Consider the following 17,484-nt stretch of genomic DNA (forward strand, 5'->3'; position numbering starts at 1 on the left):
TAACTTATGTTGGTGAGTCTTCCCCAAATTAGATAATGTACCAGTTCTCCAACCAGGGGGCACAATACTCAATGCCTGTATTAAATATCGCCCTTTCTATTAAGTTCATAACTTGCTTTCCTATCTCTCTTTGTATCATTAGCAACTTGGACATCAACATACACAGTCAATCCATCTGTCCAAATAGTTAACATAGAATGTAAATAGCTGAGGCTCCACCTCGGATCCTTGTGACATTCTAATCATTAAAGTTTTATCCATTTATCCTTATGCTCTGTTTCCAAACTTATATTGATGCCAACGTATTACTGCGAACATCATAAGCTTTTATTTTGTGCAGTAACCCTCCATGTGACACTTTACTGACTGCTTTCTGAAAATCTGAACAAATTACATCGACTGGCTTTCAACCTGTTTTTTCATCCTCAAAGAGCTCCCACAAATATTTCAAATACAATATCCCATCCCCAAAACATTGATTCGGCCTGATGATTTTGTTGATTTTCTAAATGTTTTTCCACTGCGACCTGTTTAATGGATTCTTACAATTTCCAAATTGGCCGATGTTAGACTAACTAGCCTTTACTTTCTGGTTTCCATCTCCCTCCTTTCTTAAGTAGACATGTTCCATTTGCAGTTTTCTAATGTGGGTCGGACTTTTCCAGAAGCAAGGAGTTTGGAAGGTGACAAATAACTCCTGCACTATCTATACGGAGAGGCTAGAAAAACTCAGGTTGTCTCTGGTGGGGCAGAGGCTGAGGAGGGACTTGTTAGAAGTCTGTAAAATTATGAGCTGCAGAAATAGGGTTGATGGTCAGTATCTTTTTCCCAGTTGCAATGCATTTAAGATGAGAGGGGGGGAAGTTCAAAATAGTCGTGAGGGGCAAGTTTTTTACACAGCGTGTGGCAGGAGTCTGGAATGCACTGCCAGGGATGGTGGTGGAGGCAGATGCGATAGGGACATTTGTGGATGGCACGGTGGCACAGTGGCTAGCACTGCTGTCTCTCAACGCCAGAGACCCGGGTTCTATTCCCGCCTCAGTCTGTGTGGAGTTTGCACATTCTCCCCGTATCTGCGTGGGTTTCCTCTGGGTGCTCCGGTTTCCTCCCACAGTCCAAAAATGTGCAGGTTAGGTGAATTGGCCATTCTAAATTGCCTGTAGTGTTAGGTGAATGGGTAAATGTAAGGGAATGGGTCTGAGTGGGTTGCACTTCGGCGGGTCGGTGTGGACTTGTTGGGCCAAAGGGCCTGTTTCCACACTATAAGTAATCAAATCTAATCTTAAGGGACTTTCAGATAAACACATGAATATGGAGGGATGTGGACCAGTGACAGGCAGAAGGGATTAGTTTAATTTGGCATCATGTTCGGCACAGCATTGTGGGGTTAAAGGGCCTGTTCCTGTGCTGTACAGTTCTATGTTCTACATTCTATCTCTGTACCCACTCCTTTAATTGTACAACACTGAAACAGACCCTTTGGTCCAACTTGTCCATGCTGACCAAGTTTGCTAAACCACTTGCTTGTATTTGGGCCTATAACCCTCTAAACCTTTTCTATTCATGTATCTGGCCAAATGTCAAGGAAGTGTTGTAATTGTACTTGCATCCATCAATTCCTCTAGCAGTTCATTTCATATATGCACCACCCTCTGTGTAAAGAAGATGCCTCTCAGGTCTCTTTTGAACTTTCCTCCTCTCACCTTAAAAATATGTCCCATAGTTTCGGAATCCCCCACTCTAGGGAAAAGACATTCACTATTTTCCATGTCAATGTCCCTCATGATTTCATAAATCTCTAAAGTCAAACCTTAAGCTCCTACACTCCAATGAAATAAGTCCCAGCCTCTCCTTATAACTCAAACCCTGTAGTCCAAGCAACATCCTGGTTAAATCTTTTCTGAACCATCTCCAATTTAAACATTTCCTTCCTATAGCAGGGCGCCATAACTGTACACAGTATCGCAAAAGTGCCCCTAACAACACTCTACTTCAATGTGACGTCCCAACCCCTGTACACAGTGGTCTGAGCAATGAAGGCGAGTGTGCTAAATGCCTTCTTAACCACCCTCAGGATACAGTGCATCAGGGAAATTATCAGCCTTAATTCACATTGGTTTCCCTAGTATTTTTTCTCTGTTGTTTCACTGTTTTTAAGTTCCTCCCTCCTTTTTGCATCTTGATTTTATATTGCTTTGGGAATGTTTTTTGTGTCTTTCATTGTGAAGACAAATACCAAACACTTGATCAAAGTCTGTGCATTTTCCTTGTTTCCCATTATTAATTCCCCAGTCTCACCCTGTTTAAAAAAATGTTGTAAAATACTCTAAATTCTGTCAAATACATAAATTCTATTGCTAAAGAACATGTCTTTTTGTCTATTTCATTTGTTGACTTTTCCCTTCAAGGCATGAAGCAGTGTGGAGAAAGATAACTAATCTACAGCATTTTGAAGCAGTTTAACCCAATTACAACAGTTATTTTTCTGTACTGCCAAAGCTGAAACATTTGTCAGACTCAGTTATTGCAGCCCAGAGCAGAGTATGGCAGATGGACTACCCCGAAGCAGGTGCATTTTATCAAATCCTCAGCACAGCAACGTATTCAATCCTTACACTCACAGAGGCTCCCGATTTTATCGAAGTCCTCCAGAATTGAAGCAATTGCCAGAAGATTTCCAGAAATTAAAACATTCTGTCTTTGAAAAGAAAGGGAAACTCCATAGGAATCCTATATCATTGTTGTCAAAGGATGCACGAAAGAAAATTTGGATTAGGCGGGAGAGAAATTGAAGCATTTGTTGTCAGATATAAAGTCAGTGTCACCAGGATTTTCTTCGAAATTCAAATAACACATCAAAAATAAATTAAATATCTTTAGCCGATGTGACGTTAATTCCAATGTGGGAATGCAGATTTTTGCTTTGCCCAATCTCTTCCCCATCCATCCTAAAGTCATTTGTGTATATTAAAATAATACAAGACCTACAGTAATATGGGACTCTTAACAAGTTAAAAATGAATTAGATACTTATTAGGGCAGATCTTGACCAACTGATATAGTGTAAATTAGTGTGGATTGGCACCAATTTTGCATTCTGTTCTGAAACTTATTTTCATCGAAATAAGTCAATGTAAATAAAACTCAAGAGAAATGTTAAAAAGGTGTTGGCTTGACATCATCCATTTCCACTATTGAGCGAAATTACTGATGTACACCAAATGAGTTAAATATCATGGCACCAACAAAAATGAGTGGTTTCTTCTTCCTTTTAAAATGATAAGAAGTATCTCAGTTTAATGTCCACTTTGTATTTTCTGACCCACATATTTATTTCAACTGGGAGAGGGTAGGATGGGTACTCCACAATGAGTATTAGCAGAGCTTTATATCATGCTAGCAGGAGATGCACTGGATAACACTATTTGACAATCTTCCTGCACCTTTGTGCTCCTAACATACTGAAGGGGCAAATCCACAAAAAGGAGAACTCTGACTTGTTCTTCTAAGTTAAAAACTATATTAATGAAAAGAATATATGCCGTTTAAATAAAATAGCACAAACCATTTCACTGAATATGTATTATTAGGTTCCTTTATTCAACCAGAGTGACCACACAGTTTTTGCAGTGGCATAAACAATACCTCTGTGAACACATGGTGAAATAACTCCAGAGGCCAGTATCCCATCACCAAATCACCCTTTATTTACAAATGGAAAGTCCTTGACACTGATCCAGCTCCCTCAGTGCCAGCTCTCAGAGTGAACAGATTCTTCTTAAAACACAAATCCTCCATTCTGGCAACATCATTGTAAATCTTTTGTGAATCCTCTCCAATTGAATAATATCCTTCCTATAGCAGGACAAGCAGAACTCTACACAGTACTCCAAAAGTGGCCTCACCAATGTCCTGTACTACCTCAACATGACATCCCAACTCCTGCACTCAATGGTCTGAGCAATGAAGGTAAGCATGCTAAACACCTTCAATAACACCCTTAGGATGCAGAGCAACAGGTCAAGGAAAAGAGATGTCCTCTGACTCTTATTTATATCTGTGAACCTTGCCTCTCTGATTGGACAAAATTAACAGCCCCAATCAGGGAGCTCATATCCTATGACATCCTCCTGGCTGATCTTGTTACAATCATTACATGTGGGAATTCCTATTTGTCTGTAGCAGGGGCATGTTAACACCTGACGATGTGGGGAGGGATGGCGTAGTTGTATTGTCAGTGGACTTTTAATCCAGAGTCTGGGCTAATGTTCTGCAGAGAAGAAAAAAGAACTGTGGATGTTGGAAATCAGAAACAAAAACAGAAATTGCTGGAAACCCCTCCCACCCACCTCATGGCCTCCCAGCAGGTCTGGCAGCATTTGTGAAGAGAAAGCAGAGTTAATTTTTGAGGTAAATTGATCCTTCTTAAGGACTATGTATAACTCTTTAGAATTCTGGGGACTTGGGTTTGATCTCTACCACGGCTGATGGTCGAATTTGAATTCAGTTAAAAAAATCTGCAATTAAAATTCTAATGATCACCATGAAATCACTGTCATTTGTCTTAATAACCCCCTGGTTCACTAATGGCCTTTAGGGAAGGAGACTGCCAACTTGACCTTGTCTGGTCTGAATGTGACTCCCGACCAACAGCAATGTGGTTGATCCTAACTGCGTCTGGCCATTCAGTTCAAAGGTCAACTAGGAATTAACAAGAAATACTGTCCCAGCCAGTGATGCCAATATACATTGAATAACACAAATGAGGTGTTATATTTCTGAACGAGCAATCCTGATAGGTTCATAAACTAGAAAAGGTGCATTTAAAGTCCAACACTTTGGATTCAGTTTTAAAAACATGAATCTCAAAGTTGTTTTTTGTTAGAAGTGACCACAAAGCTGTCACATTGTCAGAGAAAAAAAATCCACCGTTTCAATGATGGACTGGTTTTACCTAGCTGCCCTATATACATGCACTATCCCACAGCAATGCAGCTGACCCTTTCAAACTTCCTCTGAAATGGTCTAGAAACCCATTCAATTGTATTAAACCTCTTGTGGTTCAAAATGCAGGAATGGGGGCAGGTGCCTGAAGAGGGGCATGACCACATTTTAAGGCAACCAGGAACAGATAATAGGTCATAACCTTGTTCATCTGAATGAATGAAAAGAATTATAGGGAAACCCCAAATGGGTTTTTCTAACAATTGGCAATTGATTCATGGCCATCATTAGACTCTTTGATTTTTTCTTCATTTTGTTTTAAATTCATTTCAAATTCCACCATCTACCCGCCAGAGACCCGGGTTCAATTCCCGCCTCAGGTGACTGACTGTGTGGAGTTTGCATATTCTCCCCGTGTCTGCGTGGGTTTCCTCCGGGTGCTCCGGTTTCCTCCCACAGTCCAAAGATGTGCAGGTCAGGTGAATTGGCCATGCTAAATTGCCCGTAGTGTTAGGTAAGGGGTAGATGTAGGGGTATGGGTGGGTTGCGCTTCAGCGGGGCGGTGTGGACTTGTTGGGCCGAAGGGCCTGTTTCCACACTGTAAGTAATCTAATCTAAATCTGTAAGTAATCTAAATCTACTATGGCAATGAGCTGAATCCATCAGGTGTTCACTGTAGTTTTCTTGTCAAGTCTTCCCAATATCAAGCTCGGTTTGCAATATTAGCAAGATGAAGGCTGAATATTAGTTATAGAGCCATAGAGTTATACAGCAGCAGACCCTTTGGTCCAACTTGTCCATGCAGACAGACATCCCAATTTGACTTAGTCCCATTTGCTAGCATTTGGCCCATATCCCTCTAAACCCTTCCTATTCATATACCCATCCACCTGCCTGTTAAATGTTGTAATTATAGCCACCCCCACCACTTCCTCTGGCAGTTCATTCCATACATGCACCACTCTCTGTGTGAAAAGATTGCCTCTCAGATCCCTTTGAAATGGAATGCCAAACACCTTCTTCACTGCCCTGTCTAACTGTGACTCCACTTTCAAGGAACTATGCACCTGCACCCCTCGATTTCTTTGTTCAGCAACACTCCCCAGTACCCTACCTTTAACTGTTTAAGTATTAATGAGACAATCTCTGCCACACCAAGATACTTAAAAATCATTCATCTCCATCACTTGTGGAAAGCATAAAGGATGCTGCGAATTGTTCCAAGCATTGATATGAACCTTGCTGCACTTGTTGGCAGATTCTGCTACACCTCTCACTCTAGCCTATGGCGCTCCAACCCATATAACATTCTCATAGGATCACTATAGTGCAAGGAAAAAGGCTATTCAGCCTGCACTAATCCTCCAAACAGCATTTCATCTAGATCTACCCCCATCCCTGTAACCCAGCATTTGCAATGGCTAACCCACATAGCTTGCATGTCTCTGGACACTATGGACAATCCAGCCAACCTGCACACCTTTGCATTGTAGGAGGAAACCAGAGCATCCAGAAAAAACACACACAGATGTAAAGAGAAAATGCAAACTCTACACAGTTACCCAAAGCTGGAATCAAGTCTGGGTCCCTGGAATGCCTGAGGCAGCAGTGCTAACCACTGAGCCACTGTACCTCTCTCTCTTTTTTTTATTTTGCCTTTCAAAGTGAACAACTTCACTTTTCCCATGCTATACTCCACACGCCAGATCTTTTCCCATTCACTTAACCTAACTAGATCAGTCTGCAGTCGAGAGTGTGGTGCTGGAAAAGCACAGCAGGTCAGGCAGCGTCTGAGGAGCAGGAGAATCGATGTTTTGGGCAAGGATTCTTCATCAGCCATTCTTGATGAAGGGCTCTTGTCCGAAACGTCGATTCTCCTGCTCCTCGGATGTTGCCTGACCTGCTGCGCTTTTCCAGCACCACACTCTCGACTTTGATCTCCAGCATCTGCAGTCCTCACTTTCTCCAAGATCAATCTGCAGCTTGTTATGTTATCTTCACAAATTACTTTCCAGCTTATCATTGTGTCATCTGCAAATTTAGCCAACATGCCTTGAATCCCCTCAACTAAGTCATCGGTATAAATTGTAAAAAGTTAAATGCTCAGTGCATTCCCAGTGGACCCCCACTTGTCACATCCTGTTCATGTGGAAAAGACCCATTTATAGTAAAAAGCAAACTTCTGCAGATGCTGGAAATCTGAAATAAATGTAGAAAGTGTTGGAGAAACTTAGTAAGTCTGGCAGCATCTGTGACAGAGAAACCAAATTAACATTTAGAGCCCAATAACTCTTCTTCAGAATTCTCAGCACCCTGAAACTTGTCAACTTGTAACTCCATCAGTTGGCTCAGCACCACTTTCTGAGTGATTTTAGTTTCACCAAATTCCTCTTTCCACTCAACCTCTTGATTTAAAGATATTGCTACAAATTTTTTTAGCTTTGTAGAGCAGGGTCCACAAGTCATATCATCCCTTCCTTATTTCTTATGTCCTTAAATGTGTTCACAATTTTTATCCTCTACAGTGAAGACAAAAGCAAAATACTCATTCATTACATCTGTCATTTCTTTATTATTTACATCTAATTTCCCATCTAATTCACTTTTTTAACCCTTGAATATTTTAAGATAGCTATAGAAACACTTGCTGCCTGTTTTTTTCTAGTTAACTCCATCCCATGCTCTATTTTATTTTAATTCTGATTAACCTCTTAGTCACGCTCTGCTGCTCTTTGTACTTTGACCAGTCACTGACATGTCACCCATCTTTGAGCCCTAATACTCTTTTTCCTTAAGTTTGATTCCCTCATTAAATTTATTACTTAATCATGAATTGTGGGTCTGCCCCTTGAATATTTTGTTTCTAGCAGGAATGAAGTAGATGAATTAATGGAATCCATACAGATAAATAGCTTAAACCTGATCATCATTACACGACATGATTAGAAAATGACCAAGGTTGGGAAACAAATGTTTCAGGGTACACAACATTGCAAAAGACAGGCAGAATAGCGAAGGAGAAGTGACAGCCCTGAGAATATGGAATTTTGTAAGGTCTTTAATCAGACAGGATATTAACTCATAAAATCAGTAAGTAGAATCAGCCCTGGTGAAGAAAGCGAAGAACAAGGATGACAAAATACAACTAGGAGTAGTTTATAGGCCCTCGAACAGTCATTATTCTATTAGGCACAGCATGAAACAAGAAATTATTAGTTTGCAATAAAGAAAACATCGTATTTTTTGGGGACTTCAATCTCCATAGAGGTGGGACCAATCAAACTGACAAAATGGATGAGTTAGACCGTAGGGTCTGTTTCCATGCTGTACATCTCTATGACTCTTTGATTCTAGGGTAAGGTTGCAGAAACCTTTCACAACAGTTTCCTGGGAAACATGATGTTGTAGGAACTAGGGATAAGATAATTTATATCTGTTATTGTACCATGACACCAGTTTAATTAGTAATGCCATAATAAAAGGTCCAATGGGAAATAATGATCATAATACAATTGAATACCTAATTAACTTTGTCAAGTGGGCTCAACAGGCCATATCGTCCTTTCCTTATGTTCATAAATGTATTCATTTTTACTTGTGTCTGCCAGCTTTCTGCTTATTTCATTCAGTCCTTTAATTGTCCTGAACTCTTTATGGCTTTTGTCATTATTTTACAAAGGGCCTCAGCAGCAACGTTTCAACATGTTTAGTTGAAATCCTACTAAAACATCCCAACAAAGGGAGACAGAACCCATGAAGTACACTACTTGCAAATCTTTTCTGATCTGAGAATCCGCAAGATCATGAATACTTTGTTTTCTGTCCATCCACCAACTTGCTATCCATGTTGTTCTACTTGCTAATATATAACCTATATTTTCAAAAAGCCTTTTGTGAGATGTCTTACTGAACTGCTCTGAAGAACATTTTCAAATATTTTCTCTTTCAGGTGAAAGTCTTTTGCAGACTACTGACTGTCTGATGCAAAATTCCAAAACTATTTCTTGGCAAAACTCTTAGCAACATAGAGCCATAGAGTCATAGAAATGTACAGCATGGAAACAGACCCTTCGATCCAACTCGTCCATGACAACCAAATATCCCAACCCAATCTAGTCCCACCTGCCAGCTCTTGACCCATATCCCTCCAAACCCTTCCTATTCATATACCCATCCAGATGCCTTTTAAATGTTGCAATTGTACTAGCCTCCACAATTTCCTCTGGCAGCTCATTCCATACACATACCACCCTCTGAGTGAGGTCTCTTTTATATCTTTCCCCTCTCATCCTAAACTTATGCCCTCTAGTTCTGGACTCCTCCATCCCAGTGAAAGTTTGGTAGGGGCAATGATGATTCATTTAATATCCCCAACCACCATAGCTGCAATTGCCAGGGAGCCACAGTTACAGATGTAGACCACTCTATAGTTGGGTTTTCTCTCCATACTTAGAGCCACATTTCAATTTGGAACATTGGAAAATCTTTTGAGCACATCTCCACATTGAGGCGGTTTCTTAGTCTCCCACCTGAAGCTTCTCCAACTCCCTCTCCAGGTTGGTCCAACTGAAACATTGAGCCTTGCATTTGCCTGTTGGTCCTCCATATTTGGGAAACTGCCATCTGCCCACTGGTCCTCACCTTCCACCCCACCAAGCTCTGGATACATTGTATCATCCTCCGTCATTTCCACCACCTCCAAACAGACCCCACCACCAGGGATATATATCCCTCCCCACCCCTATCAGCATTCCAGAGAGACCACTGCCTCCGCGACTCCCTCGTCAGGTCCACACCCCCCACCAACCTAACCTCCACTCCCGGCACCTTCCCCTGCAACTGCAAGAAGTGCAAAACTTGCGCCCACACCTCCCCCCTCACCTCCGTCCAAGGCCCCAGTGGATCCTTCCATATCCATCGCAAATTCGCCTGCACCTCCACAGACATCATTTAATGTATCCGCTGCATCCGATGTGGTCTCCTCTACATTGGGGAGACAGGCCGCCTACTTATGGAAAGTTTCAGAGAACACCTCTGGGACACCCACACCAACCAACCCAACCGCCCCGTGGCTGAACACTTTAACTCCCCCTCCCACTCCGCCAAGGACATGCAGGTCCTTGGCCTCCTCCATCACCAGACTCTGGCCACATGACGCCTTTGAGGAAGAGCGCCTCATCTTCCGCCTAGGAACCCTCCAACCACATGGGATGAATGTAGATTTCTCTAGCTTCCTCATTTCCCCTCCCCCCAACTTATCTCAGTCCCAACCCCTGGATTCAGCACCGCCCTCTTGACCTGCAATCTTCTTCCCGACCTCTCCGCCCCCACCCCCTCTCCGGCCTATCACCCACACCTCCTTCCGCCAATCGCATTCCCAGCGCCCTTCCCCCAAATTCCCTCCCCCCTACCTTTTATCTCAGCCTGCTTGGCACACCAGCCTCATTCCTGAAGAAGGGCTTATGCCCAAAACGTTGATTCTCCTGCTCCTCGGATGCTGCCTGGCCTGCTATGTTTTTCCAGCACCACACTTTTCAAAACTGCCATCTATCCTTAATTCAAGAGGGCCCCCAGAGGCAACCACTGAAGTGCCTGCCTCAACTAAAATCTTCCTCTGTGTACACTGCCAACATTCCCATCCTATATTGCATCTCTACAATAGGATCTGGGAATGAAATTCTATCCCTGAATGTAGCCTGATGCATTGCATATTTGTAGAATAGTCTGATTTATTATGCCAATTATCCAATGTTGGCTAATAAAAATTGAACTGCATTTGAAAATTTGTTCATCTGCTGAAGGACAGTGCAAAGTTTTACTATATAACAATGAACAAGGATGAGATGAATGTAATTGCTTTTATTTAATTGTGCAATGATGAAATTAAGTTCGAATCTAATAGCGGTTTTCTTAAATTCTGTCATAAATAGGCCCTTAGGGTTGGAGAGTTATCTTGCAGAGAAGCAAGTAGGTCTCTAGCTTCAAAAGAGAGTCAATATTTTGGCCTTTACTTTAAAGAGACTGCATAAAAGAATCTTTCACAAAGATGTGAGATTTATAAAATCATGAGGGGCATGGATAGGATACATACATAGGATACATAGTTTCCCAAATATGGAGGACCAACAGGCAAATGCAAGGCTCAATGTTTCAGTTGGACCAACCTGGAGAGGGAGCTGGAGAAGCTTCAGGTGGGAGACTAAGAAACCGCCTCAATGTGGAGATATGCTCAAAAGATTTTCCAATGTTCCAAATTGAAATGTGGCTCTAAGTATGGAGAGAAAACCCAACTATAGAGTGGTCTACATCTGTAACTGTGGCTCCCTGGCAATTGCAGCTATGGTGGTTGGGGATATTAAATGAGTCATCATTTCCCCTACCAAAATATCACTGGAGGGCAGCCTCTAATCACTGGATGTGCATTGGCCTCAGTGTGCCATCTGGAACCTTTAGCTTATGTAGAGTGTTACATGTGTAGCTTGCCTTTAAGAGAGTTCAGTCTTATGGACTCAATGTGCTGTATATATACAGTGCTGTGACTCTGCCTGATGGTTAGTGTGCTCTGTGTCTGCAAGAGGAACACATCAAAACCAGGTGGTTTCCCGTAAAGTCTGTATCATACGTTGCAATGTCTTTTCCTTTTTTAAATAAATTAGCCCTCCGGGTAAATCAATTCCTAATGACCAAATGATTACTAGGCCATTATTAACATGGGAGAGAGTGTCCTCAATTAGCGGAATAAGCTGTGGGTTTGTATGCACCAGTCATCACTCCATCCACAATCTTTAAGCAGCCATCACTGCACCAAAGGTAAAGTATGTTGGCAAATCAGTACCCTGGATAATAGCTTGGAATTGTTGGCTATTGACCACCTCCAGCTGCATCTCCACACTGCTACATAAATTTAACCCAATGTTTCATTTTCATGACCTTTCATTACAACATCAACTCTGAAATATTAACTCGATTTCCCCCTACAGATGCTGCCTAACCTGCAGAGTGCTTCCAACGTTTTAAAATGTTTACTTCAGTTTTCTAGCATTAATAGTACTTTGTTTTTCACAGATGGAACAGAAACCATGCTGACACATGCAGAATATATAGAAAGTTGGTTCCACATAATCTGGGATCATTTTTTCTTTATTCATTCACAGGATGAGGGCAGAACTGGCCAGGCCAGCATTTATTGCACATCCTTAATTGCCCAGAGGGCAGTTAGAGTCAACCGTATTGCTGTGGGTCTGGAGTCACATGTAGGCCACACCAAATAAGGATGGCAGTTTCTTTCCCTAAAGGACATCAGCAGATCAAGTGGGATTTTCCTGACAATTAACCAAGATTTCATAGCTATCATAAGACTTTTAATCCCAGATTTTTAAAAATTGAATTTAAACTTCACCGTCTGCTGTCATAGGATTTGAACCCAGGTCCCCAGGACACTTCCTGGCTCTCTAGATAAAGAGTCTAAGGCTAGTACCACTACGCCATCACCTCCCCTAAACTACCACTTCCTGTTCTTATTGTTACTTTGTGGAGGTTTATAAGATCATGAGGAGCATGGATGGGGTAAATAGCAAAGGTCTTTCTCCCAGGGTAGGGGATCCAAAACTAGAAGGCATAGGTTTAAGATGAGAGGGGAAAGATCTAAAAGGGATCTAAGTGGCAACTTTTTCACACAGAGGATGGTGCATGCATGGAATGAACTGCCACAGGAGATTGGGGAAGCTGGCACAATTACAACATTTAAAAGGCATCTGGATGGGTACATGAATAGGAAAGGTTTAGAAGGATATGGGCCAAGTGTCGGCAAATGGGACCAGATTAATTTAAGATGTCTGGTCGGCTTGGATGAGTGGGATGGAAGAATCTGCTCCATGCTGTACATCTCTGTGATTCTATAAATCGGTACTTGCAAGAACAGCTCATTGAACTGTTCTGCTGTCAGTGACAAGAAACTTAATCGGAGCATCAAAGTCATCAGATTTTAACTCTTATACTGCACAGTGGCAGCACTTCTATCTGGATCAACCATTTTTGATTTCTTGTGTCCTAGTTAGAAAGAATGAAAGAATTTGCACTGATACAGCAAATTTCATAGTCTCCTGGTTTTTCCAGTATTCTACAATGAGGTACATATTGAAATATAATCACTGGTACAACATAGTGCATCACAGTAGCCAAAGTAACCACAGCAAACTTCTGCAAAAGGTATTGAGAAAAACATACAAGTGTTCTGTTTTAGGAATGTAGGTCGGTGCTACATATTAGTCAGGACATAGAGGGACTCTGTCCCACTGAGGAATCTTCAAAGTGTGCTACAGAGGGCTGGCAGTGGCTCAGTTTAACATTTGACCTGAAAGGCAGCAATTCCGATAAGCAACATTCTCTCAAAGTTTTTTTGAGTACATCGGCAATTTCTTTAATTTTACTTTCAATATTTTTGTGTGGCTGTACCAGGAGCATTATGGGTCAGTACCATTTTCCTGCCTTTTCTCCATTATCCTGAAAATTGTTTCTATTTAATAACCATCATATGCCCTTTTGATTGCTTCAGTTGAACGTCCTTCCACCATATTTCCAGAAAATGCATTCCAGGCCCTGACGATTCATTGTGTTACAAGATCTTTCCTCATATTTTTGCAAATTAAATTATGTCTGTGCTCTTTCATTCTTGATCCATTTATGAGAGGGAACAGACACCCCCCTCTCCACTCTGCCCAGTCTCTTCATGATTTTGAAAACTATCAAATTTCCTCAAATTTCCTTCTGCTTTCCAGGAAAACAGTCCCAGATTCTTCAATCTATCCTCAAAGCTGAAGATACTATGCGAGTAAATCCCTTCAGTTTGCTACATTCACAAAAGATTCTGAAAAAATTGAAAAACACAACTTCCTTTCATAAAATCCATAAAATTATGTCTAATTCTATTATGCTTTTCTAAATGTCCTGCAATTACTTCCTTAATAAAGGATTCTAATATTTCCCCAATAAGAGATGATGAGCTAACTAGACTATAGTTTCCTTGTTCCTGCCTCCGTCATTCATTGAATAGACATTTTATATATGCAATTCCCCAAAGCTATGGAACTCTTCCAGAATCTGGGAATTTTTGATGATTACAACAAATGCATCCATCATCACTATAGCTGCTTCTTTTAAAAAATACCCAGAATCTCCAAATCTTAGTCAATAGTGAAGGTGGTGGTTGAATTGTCAAAGTTAGCCTCAATGTCATGGGGAAGAGGGTGAAAGATCTTTCTTGAAATGCTTCTCCAGGCAGCCCTGGGTCCTAGATAATTCTCTGCTGAGAAGTTCAAGTTGATGAAAGTTGAGTAAGGACATGGTGGGTGGCCTGGTGGTTCAATGGTTAGCACTGCTGCATTACAGAGCCAGGGACCTGGGGTTCGATTCTAGCCTTAGATGACTGTCTACAAATGTCTTTGCTCACTTTCCATGTGTCGGTGTGGGTTCCTTCTGGGTGCTCTGGTTTCCTACCCCAGTCCAAACCTGTGCAGGTTAGGGGGATTGCCCATGGTGTCCAGGTCAGGTGGACTAGACATGGTAATTGCATTCTGGATTAGTGGTGCTGGAAAGGCACAGCAGTTCAAGGAGCTTTGAAATCGACGTTTCAGGCAAAAGCCCTTCATCAGCGATAAAGGCAGTGAGCCTGAAGTGTGGAGAAATAAGCTAGAGGAGGGTGGGGGTGGGGGTGGGGAGAAAGTAGCATCTCTGACACTTCCCTCCCCTTCCTGGACCTCTCCATCTCCATTAATGACGACCGACTTGATACTGACATTTTTTACAAACTCACCGACTCCCATAGCTACCTGGATTACACCTCTTCCCACCCTACCTCTTGCAAAAATGCCATCCCGTATTCCCAATTCCTCCGCCTCTGCCGGATCTGCTCCCAGGAGGACCAGTTCCACCACAGAACACACCAGATGGCCTCCTTCTTTAGAGACCGCAATTTCCCTTTCCACGTGGTTAAAGATGCCCTCCAACACATCTCGTCCACATCCCGCACCTCCGCCCTCAGACCCCACCCCTCCAACTGTAACAAGGACAGAATGCCCCTGGTGCTCACCTTCCACCCTACCAACCTTCGCATAAACCAAATCATCTGCCGACATTTCCGCCACCTCCAAACAGACCCCACCACCCAGAATATATTTCCCTCCCCACCCCTTTCCACCTTCCGCAAAGACCGTTCCCTCCGTGACTACCTGGTCGGGTCCACACCCCCCCCTACAACCCCGCTCCCATCCTGGCACTTTCCCCTGCCACCACAGGAACTGTAAAACCTGCGCCCACACCTTCTCCCTCACCTCTATCCAAGGCCCTAAAGGAGCCTTCCACATCCATCAAAGTTTTATTTGCACATCCACTAATATCATTTATTGTATCCGTTGCTCCCGGTGCGGTTTCCTCTACATTGGGGAGACTGGGCGCCTCCTAGCAGAGCGCTTTAGGGAACATCTCCGGGACACCCACACCAATCAACCACACCGCGCCATGGCCCAACATTTCAACTCCCCCTCCCAATCTGCTGAGGACATGGAGGTCCTGGGCCTCCTTCACCGCCGCTCCCTCACCACCAGATGCCTGGAGGAAGAACGCCTCATCTTCCGCCTCTGAACACTTCAACCCCAGGGCATCAATGTGGACTTCAATAGTTTCCTCATTTCCTCTTCCCTCACCTCACCCTCGTTCCAAACTTCCAGCTCAGCACTCTCCCCATGACTTGTCCGGACTTGTCCTACCTGCCTATCTCCTTTTTCACTTATCAACTCCACCCTCTTCTCCCTGACCTATCACCTTCATCCCCTCCCCCACTCACCCATTGTACTCTGTGCTACTTTCTCCCCACTCCCATCCTCCTCTAGCTTATCTCTCCACGCTTCAGGCTCACTGCCTTTATTCCTGATGAAGGGCTTTTGCCCGAAACGTCGATTTCGAAGCTCCTTGGATGCTGCCTGAACTGCTGTGCTGTTCCAGCACCACTAATCCAGACTCTGGTTTCCAGCATCTGCAGTCATTGTTTTTACTCCCATGGTAATTGCATTGCTGATGGGGTGGGTCTGGATGCTGTTCAGAGGGTTGGAGTGGACCTAACAGACAGAATGGCTTGCTTCCATACTGTAGGGATTCTATGACAGGACTGGACTCATCTGGGATGCATTGAATGTCGAACTAATTCCTGAATATTTATTGTAAAGTTCTATGTGAAGAATAGCTACCTCGAAAGGAGCAGTGAGCATCCACCAGAGTGTAAGCAATCAGGAGCTGCTGCCTTGTGTTACCTGTCACTCAGTGGCTGCCTCTGAGTCAGAAGGTTATGGACTCAAGGCCCACACCACAAACTTGATCACAAATTCTAAGTTCCCTGCTGAGTGGGGTGCTGCAGTGTTGAAGGTGCTGTCTCACAGACGGGATATTAAACCTCATCTGTCCCTTCACATGGAATATAAAGATCCTCTGACACTATTGACTGATGAGGAAGGGAATATTCCCCAGTGTCCTGGCCACTATTATCCCTGAACAAAAAGCACCAAATACACATTATGTAGTCATTTATCTTATTGTTGTTTGCGGGTCCAGGCTGTGTAACTATTAGATTCCCTGCATTATAACAGGAGCTACATTTCAAAAACACATCGTTGCAATCAGGTGCTTTGGAAAGGTCTGACTTTGTGCAAGACTTCACAGGAATGCAAAATTTTTCTTGCTTCCAAATTTCAAATTACAAGTTGCCACATTGGAGGGAAAACAATAGGGGAACAGGAATCAAAACAAAACAATACATGGGATCAAAAATTGTTAGGTATGTTTGGATTTGATTCCAGATGTTAATAGATTTATTTTCTAACAGCCTTATTCCTGCATCTTAAATAATGTCCCTTTCAAAAAAAATCAAAAAATGTATTAGCATTTATTAGTAATAGTCAAAAATGGCGTTAGTACGTTTCAGAAGCAGAACCACCATTAAAGGGTTCGATTCAGATAATTCATTCCTGCTGAAGAATACGTTGTCATTATTCCACTCTTTCTAATTCCTATTAGCCAGTGTAATGTCATTTCTTCATACAGCAGGACTTGTCACAGCAAAAAAAAACAGCATTGTGTGCTCTGTTCAGAACTGGGGTATCATTGATTTAATTACCCTAGGCTGAATGAATATAGCCTAACCTAGAACAGGTACTTAAAATGTAAATCAATTCAGCGATGCATAAAAATACCATGCTGATAACAACGGCCGCACAGAACCTCCAGAGAAATAAGCTTCAGCTCAGCTACAATGTGACTGCATTAACCAAAGTACTTTATGACAGAATGTTCAGTGATTTTCCTGTAGAGGGAGTCCTTCCCTGCTGGAACGAAACATATCAGCACTTCCAAAGCACAATGCCGTGTTAGCTAAGTCACTCTGTTACCAGCCCTCGATTGAGTTTAGTTTTATGTGAAAAATCTGCAGGAAAAATGTACAGGATTTTGGAGGAATAATAATGGATTGGGACTAATTGGATTGAAGATCTGGCA

Source organism: Chiloscyllium punctatum, chromosome 1, assembly GCF_047496795.1.
Source record: "Chiloscyllium punctatum isolate Juve2018m chromosome 1, sChiPun1.3, whole genome shotgun sequence".
NCBI lineage: Eukaryota > Metazoa > Chordata > Chondrichthyes > Orectolobiformes > Hemiscylliidae > Chiloscyllium > Chiloscyllium punctatum.